At 37.4% G+C, this 10,234-nt stretch overlaps 1 pseudogene; it reads left to right on the forward strand.

The window, feature by feature from the left end:
• Window positions 1-9,077: 9,077 nt before the first annotated feature.
• LOC144234532 (large ribosomal subunit protein eL38 pseudogene) lies at window positions 9,078-9,288 on the forward strand (annotated as a pseudogene).
• The last annotated feature ends 946 nt before the right edge of the window (window positions 9,289-10,234 follow it).

Below are 10,234 nucleotides of genomic sequence, written 5' to 3' on the forward strand. Positions count from 1 at the left end.
ATGGTTGTAACAAAGCTTCTTAATCACAGATTGCATAAAGAACCTAAAATAATTCCTACTCTCAAGGTGGGGCAGCTGTAGGAAAATGCTGATTTGGTGGTGGTGGTGGTGAAAGCCAAATAAACATTTAAAAAACATACAAGAAAACTGCAGAATTCTGAAAATATGGCAAGGATTATTTTGATGTGAAAACAAGTATTACTTGTTGAACATTTCCTGTGAAATTGAAAATCTCCATCTCTAAGGGAAGCCGACTTATGTCCTATTAACTATGTGAGACAGAGAAAAATTATAATTTATTGATGGTGCTTCTTCCATTCATTTACTTATTTTTGATATAGTAACTTGTCAAATTATTACAAAAACCTTGTAAGATATATATGATTGTCTACACATTAATGATTAGGGGACATACTAGGATAAATATATGCTTAAATACAATATGGTAGATAAAGCATGATCAGTATTTGAATAGATTTTTTTACTTTAAAGTGTGAAGCCTAACCAAATATTCAAAAGTTCAGCTGTAGTAAGCTCAAAGTGTATCCACCTATATTACATGGAAATTGTTAGCTTGTTTTTTACAGAAAATATTTTACTGATCACAGAAATAGCTTAATACATTTTCAGATAGAAGAATTTCACTTGTCATTTCTTGAAGATTTCACTACCTCCCTCCCTTTCTCTTTTTCTCTCCAGCAAACTCATTGCAAAATTGAAAGTCCTTTTATATGAAACTTCCCAAATCTACCCTCATCCCAGATAGATTTCATCTATTCCATCCCTATATTTCCATAGTATGCTTTACTGTATTACAATGTTTTACTACCTAGTTAATAATGATTTATTTCTCCGCGAATGCTACTCTCAATTCCATTAGATTTTCAGCTCTGGTAGGGTAGATTTTCGGTCAGACTATATGAAACTGACATTTTTAGGTCAGAATTATGAAATAAAAATCTCAGTAGTTCATATTTACTATATCCTGCTTAATTTTATATCTATCATAGGACCTAGAATGATGGCTAATTTTTTTTTTATAAAAATCTGTTTATTTAATGCATACTCTATGCCAAGAAATCCAACTTGACATTTTAAACATTGTACTTTATCACCACTACAACTACCTGGCATTTTTATTATAACAATTTTATAGATAATAACTGTGCAGCTCAAAATATTTTAGTAAAAATTAAAAATTTTCTTTAGATATTGAGTCTGTTAGCTTGTGTCTCATTCTCACAGTATTCAGTTTCCATCATTGAAGTTTACTAGACATATTCTTATTGAATGAAGCCAAGCATTTCCAAGGTGAAACAAAAGTAGGAATCATTTTGCGAGTTTCAGAATCAATTTTAAATGTTTTTGATGAAATCTGAGACATTAGTGTAAATTCCTATGAAATTTAGTTTCCATTATATGAGTTTCAGGTAAAAAATGGCTGTTGTTTTTTATCCTTCAAGTTAAAAGATCTTGTTTTAACATTTTTTATCTTAATTTTACTCATCAAGGACCTCTGATGCTTTTTAATACATGCCTGTTTGATCAAATTTTAATCAGAATGGGTAGCATAATTCTGCCTTCAGTTTCCACAATGAAATGTGGGTTTGTTGTGCAAGGACATGGCCATTGCCCTCACACATCTATTGCAACTGTCTGAGTGTGTGTCTCCAAAGTCTATTGCAAGGGTTAGAGAAAGGTGTTCAGTAAGGGTTTATCCCCTTAAAGATATAACCTGGTTTTCCTCCCCATCACTGCCTCTCACACAAAATGTGGCCTTTTGGCCGGTCTTTCTCTTCTTTCATGTCTTTTAAAATATATGTGCTGGGGTGCCTGGGTGGCTCAGTTGGTTAAGCTCCCGATTTTGGCTCAGGTCATGATCTCATGGTTCATGGATTCGAGCCCCACATCAGGGTCCATGCTGACAGCAACCTCAGAGCCTGGAGCCTGTCTTCGGATTCTGTATCTCCCTCTCTCTGACCCTTCCCTGCTCGCTCTCGCTCTCTCTCTCTCTCTCTCTCAAAAATAAATAAAACATTAAAAAAGTATATGTGCTGATCAGAAACAATTGAAAGAGTGAGTGAGAGAGAGGTATACTGACTTAAGGATGGTCAGAGCTGATAATCCATCAAATTGCATTTGCCCTCTAGATTCTTCATTCTAACCCAACCTTGAGCGTTCCAACTATGAGATAGTAACCAGCTATGTAAAAACAATATGTGACAAAAAGAACTATCAAAATATATGAATACCGAAAATATGCACACTGAACACTTTCAGCTCTAATTATGCGGGTATACAAATCAGCAAAAGCAGCTGTTTGGGGGACTGCATTTCATTGACTTCAGATTAGCAAAGATTTGAAAAGGCATTCATCGACTGTGACACTGTGCCTGTCTTTTTCATCCCTGAAAGACCGTTCTGTGAGACATTGTTATGATTCAAATGTCATTCACACTGGAGTAGCAGGAACAAAGCAGGATTTCCAATAGAAGAAGATCTAATTAAGAGAATAATATTTGCTTATTGTCTGTGCCTAATTAGTTTCCCCTGTATTTGTGTTTATAAAGATGGCTCTGTTATAATTACGGTTCAACAAGAAGTAGTTATGTAATATGTCCTATTGTAAAAACTATAGCTCAGATACTCCAAGGTCTTCTCTCCTCTTCCTTTACATTTACCAACATACGCACAAAACAGAGCTATCAAATGGTTACATTTCACTCATTACTTTTTCTTCACAGTGTCAGACACACAGTAATAAGTTCAGTGGGGGAGGGGGTAGAAAGTACTGTTATTTCACCATTCAATGAATCCAGCCTCTGCAGCAGATAAGCCTGTGAATCCGGGGGGTTATTAGAAGCTCACTGTATATTTCTTGCATTTTAAAAATGATAGTTCTCCCTCCCACTCCCTCACATGTGCACTTCCTGCAAAAGGATAATAAAATAGACTAAGATGTAAAAACGTAGATGGGGTTGCGAATGTGGGCAAATAGGCTCCAATTATCGATATCCTATGTTCTTGGAGGAGGTAACTTTGGGATGAAAAGCAGTCCCATGATTTTCTGTGCTTACTAAGATCTCAAAAGATAACCTTTGTCATGCCAATAAACTTTCACTTGTCTTTAAGAGAGGGTGTAAAATTCCGTCAGGAACAAACAAGACCTCTACACCTCATCCCTGCAAAACCTCTCATGCCTCTCCTGTTTTGTGGACAAGAGTCCACAGCCTTTAACACCCTAACCTGAAACAGTTTAGGGGACAGATGCGGAAGAGGGTGGTGTCAGGTGCTGTTACAAGCCACAGAACTTCAGTGGCTTAAAAAAATTTTCATTTGTATTCATGAAGCTGTAAAATGAGGATGTTCCTGGTCACCGGGTGATGTATCGCCACGTGGCAGTTCAGGCCCCAGGCTGATTCCATTTACTGCATTCTCAGATTTCTCTTCTAACCAAGATAGAAACAATGGACCAAAAAAAAATTTTTTTTAAATTCTGGCCCAGAAGTGACAGACATCCCTTAAGCTGACTTCCCATTGGTAAGAATATAGTCACAAGACGTGTGTCTGGGAACTATAGTTTGTTGCTGGGCAACCTTCTCCCAGTGACAATTCCAGATTTTGAAAGAGGAATCACAAATTCTCTTGCAGAGCCAACCAGCTTTTCTGCCTTGTTCCTACAGGAATATGGAGCAGGCTGCTTCATTACTCTTTGCCATTTCATTTGGTGAATCCTCACTCAACCTTCAAACTACATTCAAGCATAATTTCTCTTTACAGTCATCTGTGATCTGCCCAGACAAGATAAGAAATCCCCTCTTCCTTGCAGCTCTAACATCTGTAAATCTTTCTAGTAGAGTAGGTAAAATGTTTGTGCATAACTATTAATTGTCTATCTCTTATGATCATTTCTAGTATCATTTCTACTCACTTTCACTCATTCTCCTTGAGTTATTTCATCTGCCTCCATTGCTTCAGTTGTCATTTATATGTTGATGGATTCCACACCTGTTTCTCTGACATAATGCATTCTCTAGATCATTGGGTTGGTAATGTAAATTAGTCAGGATTTGCGGAGGAACAGAATAACAGAAAGAGAACAATATATGAAGAGATTTATTCTAATATTGGCTTGTAGAGTATAGAACACTGATATGTTCCACGATCTGCTGTCTGCAGTGGGGAGGCCCAGGAAAGCCTTTGGCATAGTTTGAAGGCCTGAGAGCCAAAGAGCCAATGTTGTATTTTCCAGTCAGAGTCTGAAGGCCTGAGTCCCAGGAGTACCTAGGTCAGGAGAAGATTGAGGTCATAACTCCTGTAGTCAAGCAGAGAACAAATTCAACCCTCTACTACCTTTTCCCTGTATCCAGGCCCGAAGATTGAGCAATGACTATGGACATTGGCGAGGAACATCTGCTTTCCTCAGTCCATTAATTCAAATGCTAATCTCTTTCAGAAACAGCCTCACAGACACATGCAAGAATGATATTTAACCTTGGTGTTCCTTGGCCTAGACAAGTTATTAGGTAATATAGTTCAGTCAGTTGCTGCATTTCAAACCATCCCAAATTCCAGTGGCATAAAGATACCACTTTATTTAAAAAAATTTTTTTAAATATTTTTTATTTATTTCTAGGAGAGAGAGAGAGACAGCGTGAGCAGGGGAGAGTCAGAGAGAGAGGGAGATACAGACTCTGAAATTGGCTCCAGGCTCTGAGCTTGCAGTCAGCACAGAGCCCGACGCGGGGCTCGAACCCACGAACCGCGAGATCATGACCTAAGCGAAAGTCAGACGCTTAACTGACTAAGCCACCCAGGCGCCCCTATTTTAAAAATTTTTTAAAGTTAATNGAGAGAGACAGCGTGAGCAGGGGAGAGTCAGAGAGAGAGGGAGATACAGACTCTGAAATTGGCTCCAGGCTCTGAGCTTGCAGTCAGCACAGAGCCCGACGCGGGGCTCGAACCCACGAACCGCGAGATCATGACCTAAGCGAAAGTCAGACGCTTAACTGACTAAGCCACCCAGGCGCCCCTATTTTAAAAATTTTTTAAAGTTAATTTATTTATTTTGAGAGAGAGACAGTGTAAGTGGGGAAGGGGCAGAGAGAGAGAGAATTCCAAGTTGGTTCCATGCTGCCAACGTAGAGCCCAGCATTGGGGCTTGTACCCTTGAAACCATGAGATCATGACCTAAGCCAAAACCAAGAGTTGGATGCTTAACCATCTGAGCCACCCACGTGTCCCATAAAGCAACCATCTTAGTGTGCTCTTGGTTTTGTGGTTTAGAACCCAGGCAGAGCACAGGAGAGGTGTCTCATCTGTGCTCCATAGTGAGTGGAGTTCTCAGCTAGGGTGACTCAAATTTCTGGAGATGGCTTGCTTTGATTCACTGAGTCTATGTTTGGACTTTCAGTTCTGACTGTCAGCTGGATTACTTGGTTATTTTTGTTATTTTCGCCGTGTTTGGAATATACAAGTCGGCTTCTCTGCTCACATATCTAGTAGATACAAAAGGATGCCTGGAACAGTTTCTCAACTACATTTTTCTTTAACTTAGTGAATATTTTGATGGGGGTAAAAGTTTTATTTTAGAACCACACAAGTTCTTCTTCCTTTATGATTCCTCTAAATTGTCCTAATGTAATCAACAGTCTCTTCTTCAGTTCATTTTTCTCTTGTCATATGTTAATGTCATGAGCTTGAAGAAGTGAATTGCCATGTTTTAATGTTTTGCCTATAAATTTCCTAGCCAGATCCATGAGTCTACTGGGTATCCTTTCCCTTTTCCACATTTCCTCAGGCTACAGTGTTGCCACACATTCTGCTACTACATAAGAAACGTCTCTCATTTTTCTGTTTTCTTTTTTTTCTTTTATTCCCCAGTCTCTAGAAGTATTTCCGTCTTTGTCTTTCAGGACCTCCTCAACAGGCTTCTTAAGAAAATTCTGGCCTCCATCCACCCTTTCAAAGTCAGCGCCACAAGCTTTACATTTTTATTGTAGTGTCATATCACTCCCAGATAACTGAATTTTGTTACAGTTAACAATTGTCCTGTTATAAGATACTCCACATTTAGTGCATAAAGCAATGACTGTTTTGTTACACTGGTGCTTTGTTTTGATTAGGGATTTGGGTAGTTCATGGTGTGGATGGCTTTTCTCTGCTCTGCAATTACTTGGAGCTTCAGCCGGAATGGCTCAATTAGTTGGAGGTGGCTGAGACAACTTGATAAAAGCCCCAATCCTTTACACTTACAACTTCAGCACATCCTATGGTCTCTATATTCTCTCTAACTAAGTAGAGATCCTCTTCCATCTCACTAAATATACGTAGGTTTCCCCTGATATCTTGGACGCCCTTTTAATAGCATTATTTATTTTACTGGGAGAAAAAGAAAAAAACAACAACAACTTTGTCTTGCTTTTCTATCTCATAAAACTGAAATCTCTGTGAAGGGAGAGATCATATCATTCTTGTTTACCATCCTATCTTCACTACAATACATTGTCTGTTACATGTCAGGTACTCAATAAATATTTAATGAATATTGAAGCCATCAATTGTTTTTTAGTTCCCACTGGAAAACAGAATTATCTCCGTGGCAGTTCATCTCAGTGACATAGTTGTATATTTGTCCAGATCTTAACATATGTAGAATTTATCCAAGTTATATTAAGACAAGTTAGCCAGAGGGAAACTCAAGTCATGATTTATAGTGAGGAGACAAATGTTTTAACGAGTAAGACAGTAGTCAGAGTATAATCTGAAAGGCATTGCAAAGCCAGAGAGAATGAATCACAATTTCAAAAGGTGGAATGAAAGTGACATTGCCAAAAAACAGAAACGGAACAAAACACTAAAGCTAATGGTTTGGTAGTAAGGCTTTACATAGATGCATTGCTTCATCTGGTTTTGCTTGAGGAAAGGAAGTTCACAGATATTACAACTTAAGAGAGTGTTTTAGAGTATACTTAATTAATTGCACGCAATGATGAGCAACCTAGCATTTCCAGCATCATCTCTACCATGCAAATATCTTGGTAAGTTAGTACCTAGGAAGTTACTCATTTGTCTTTTGAGAGCATTTACTAAAATTCTCCTGGGGTTTATACTGGTGTTGGGATGTAGTTGGAAATGGTTAGAAGAAAAGACATTAAAAGAAGTCAAAGAAAGATATCAGCGAGGAAAAATAATGGATAATATTTAGATAAACTCTCAGCTATTGCTATTTTTCCATAATTATTAAAAGACTTATAATTATTAAAAGATTTATATTTAATGAGTTAGTACTCAATTTCAAGAAAAGTGCATCTGATAATTATAGAGTTGGACTTTGGTCTGTTGGACATAGAAAGTTCCTTTGTCAACAGTGATATGAAAGCCTTACTGTATAGTCTCTCAGTTTTAGATTCTCTGTCTTTCATTCAAACACTTTAACATGTACAATAGACACCCCTAAACCTGAGTCCTGATGTGGAAAACCTCTCCTGATTCACCTGTGGCTTCTCAGCTCAATTGAAACCTTGTGTTAGTGAGAACTTACACACTGGTCAGTCTCTACACCATGAGTTATATGGGCTCATTTCCCAAGGCATAGATTGAACTACTAAATTCACATATTCCATCATTATGTTTACAAAAAATAGTGTCAATCTCAATATTCTAGCTTATAACTTGGGCTGTAAATAGTAAAAATTAAGTGAAAAAGGGACTTACTGGAAACTGTGGAATAACAGAGGCTTCTTCAAATAGAATCTCTGTATTACCTCCAAAAAACCATACCAGTCCAGGGGAAAGATCAAATAAAATCACCCATCAGCCATACTTGACACATAACTATTATACAGAGAATTCTACAGTCCTCAAGTTATAGTACTTAAGAAAATACATATCAAACACCAGTATATTTAGCTCCAGACCTCATACTGAAACAGAGCTGGATAGAGACTATAAAAATAGGAGAAGGTAGCTGATGTCTACCACTATAGAATCCAGACACATGCCACCTTAAGAGGGAAAAAAGGAGGAGAAAAGGGTTCCACACTAATAGGGGAAATAAGAACACATCTGATCAGTGGATCATCATATTTGACATTGTGAAGTTAAATGAAAGTAGTTATAAAATGTGTGAGAATGGAAGAAACAGTATCAGGAAGAATCAGGCTTGGGAGCCAGAGGTGAGGAGAGAGAGAGAGAGGGAGAGAGAGAGAAGGACAGAAGGAGAGAGGAAACCACAAAATCAGAGGAAATACTAGCTCCTCCTCCAAAGATTATTATTTCCTAATGGTCTGTACTTCACTAGGCCAAAAGAGATGCTTTTCAACCAAGAAACCTAGTGAGTCACTCACACTCCACTCTGTCAATATAAAATCACCTGTTATTACTTGTCCAGTATAATATAAAATACTTGAAAATGTATAAAAGATGTCTAATCATATCTAATGTGTAAATTTAATATAAGAAAAATGAACACTAGAAAGTATTTCAGTTGATGAAAAATTGCTTCCCTAAAAATACTCCACCTCAAAACAGAAGTAAACTGTATCATAATACCTCAAATTGAACTAAATATCTTTCAGTATGTCTTTAAAGTACAGATAAAACCACCTCGAGTCACAGATGTATAGACTCAGAAATGGACAAAAAAAGAAAGATGCAAAATGAAAATTAACCAAGATTCAAGGAATTCTAAGTAGCTGAGGGACCACTTGAAATTCCAAAAGTTATATTCTCCAAAAAAAAAAAAAAAGGTGGAAGAAAAGACAGAAAAAAACAAACACAACCTTGCAGAACTCATCCCTTTAGCATTGTTAGAAGACAGAGAACTTTAGTTACCCAGGATATATAAAACAAACAAGGACACAGAGGTTGGTATGAGAGACTACTACTGTCCAAATCTGGGACAACTTATCTTCAACAATTATAGTGAGAGTAATAGATTATACTACCTAGCAAAATTCAAAATTTACCCGAACTGCCCAGTTTCCTTCAGGGGAGGAAACAAATATTGGAAGTCTCTTTCATTTCCATCTCTTTGTTTCCTACAGGTCACATGCCCTCCTTCAGGTTTTCTAGTCATGCCTCATAACCTTGAGGAAATCAAGAACTTTCTGCTCACAGCCAGGTGAAAGGATGCCAAATCTGTCAAGGTCAAGAAAAATTGGATAATGTGAAATTTAAATATTGATGCAGTAGAAAATGTGTATCATGTTTATCGCAGACAAAAAGAAGGCAGAGAATCTGAGGCACCCCCTGCCCCCAGTTTTGTCAGTGAAGGAACAGAAATGAACCAAGCACACTGATTTGAATTGTGTTAATTTTTGTTTAACTAAAAGGAAGGAAGGAAGGGAGAAAGAAAGAGGGAAGAGAAGGAGGAAGGGGAGGTGAAAATGAGGAATCTTTTTTCAAGGATAAGAATGCCAGCTAGTAACTGTATAAGGGACGATGTAATTTTTAAAATCACCATTGTGCAATTACCAGTGTAATAATTCTGTAGGCAGTGATTATCAATCAATGTTACATGCTTAAATGAAATATTTTTGGGAAAGAGATTATTTACACTTCTTTCACTGTATAACGTCATAGCAAACCCCCTTAATTGTAAATTTTGCAAACTATCACACCACAGTATAACTTTTAATTGTGAAAGATATCTTTCCATATCTTTGAATGGAAAGATCAGTCAGACACCACCTGAACCATGTGATTTGTAAAACTAATAGTGATAACAGTTGATGTCATCTTATACAGTTTTGGCCAATATTTGTGGCTCTACATTTTGAGAATGTTGAAACCAGCATAGAAATTTCAAAAATAAAGAAAACAAGTCTTAGTTGAGATCTGAGAGACAAACGTAAGCCTTTCTGGTTATGAAGCTATTATACATTGGCCAGGCCAATGTAAAGACTTTGAGAAAGTCTCCACTATGTAGTTGTATACTACTGATCCTTAAATGATCTCACAGGGGCTATAATCCAGATACTTGAAAATCTCTGTGACCATCATTCCTAATTAGCTTAAGTAGCATAAACCTCTGTCCAGGCAAGAGATTATAAGAAAATATTACTTAAAAAATTTTAATGTTTGTTTTTGAGAGAGAGAGAGAGAGAAACAGAGAAGTGGGGGAGGGGCAGAGAGAGTGGGAGACACAGAATCTAACTCAGGCTCCAGGCTCTGAGCTGTCAGCACAGAGCCTGATTTGGGGCTCAAACCCACAGATGATGAGATCATGACC

The sequence above is a fragment of the Crocuta crocuta genome, unplaced genomic scaffold (assembly GCF_008692635.1).
Source record: "Crocuta crocuta isolate KB4526 unplaced genomic scaffold, BGI_CrCroc_1.0 scaffold688, whole genome shotgun sequence".
NCBI lineage: Eukaryota > Metazoa > Chordata > Mammalia > Carnivora > Hyaenidae > Crocuta > Crocuta crocuta.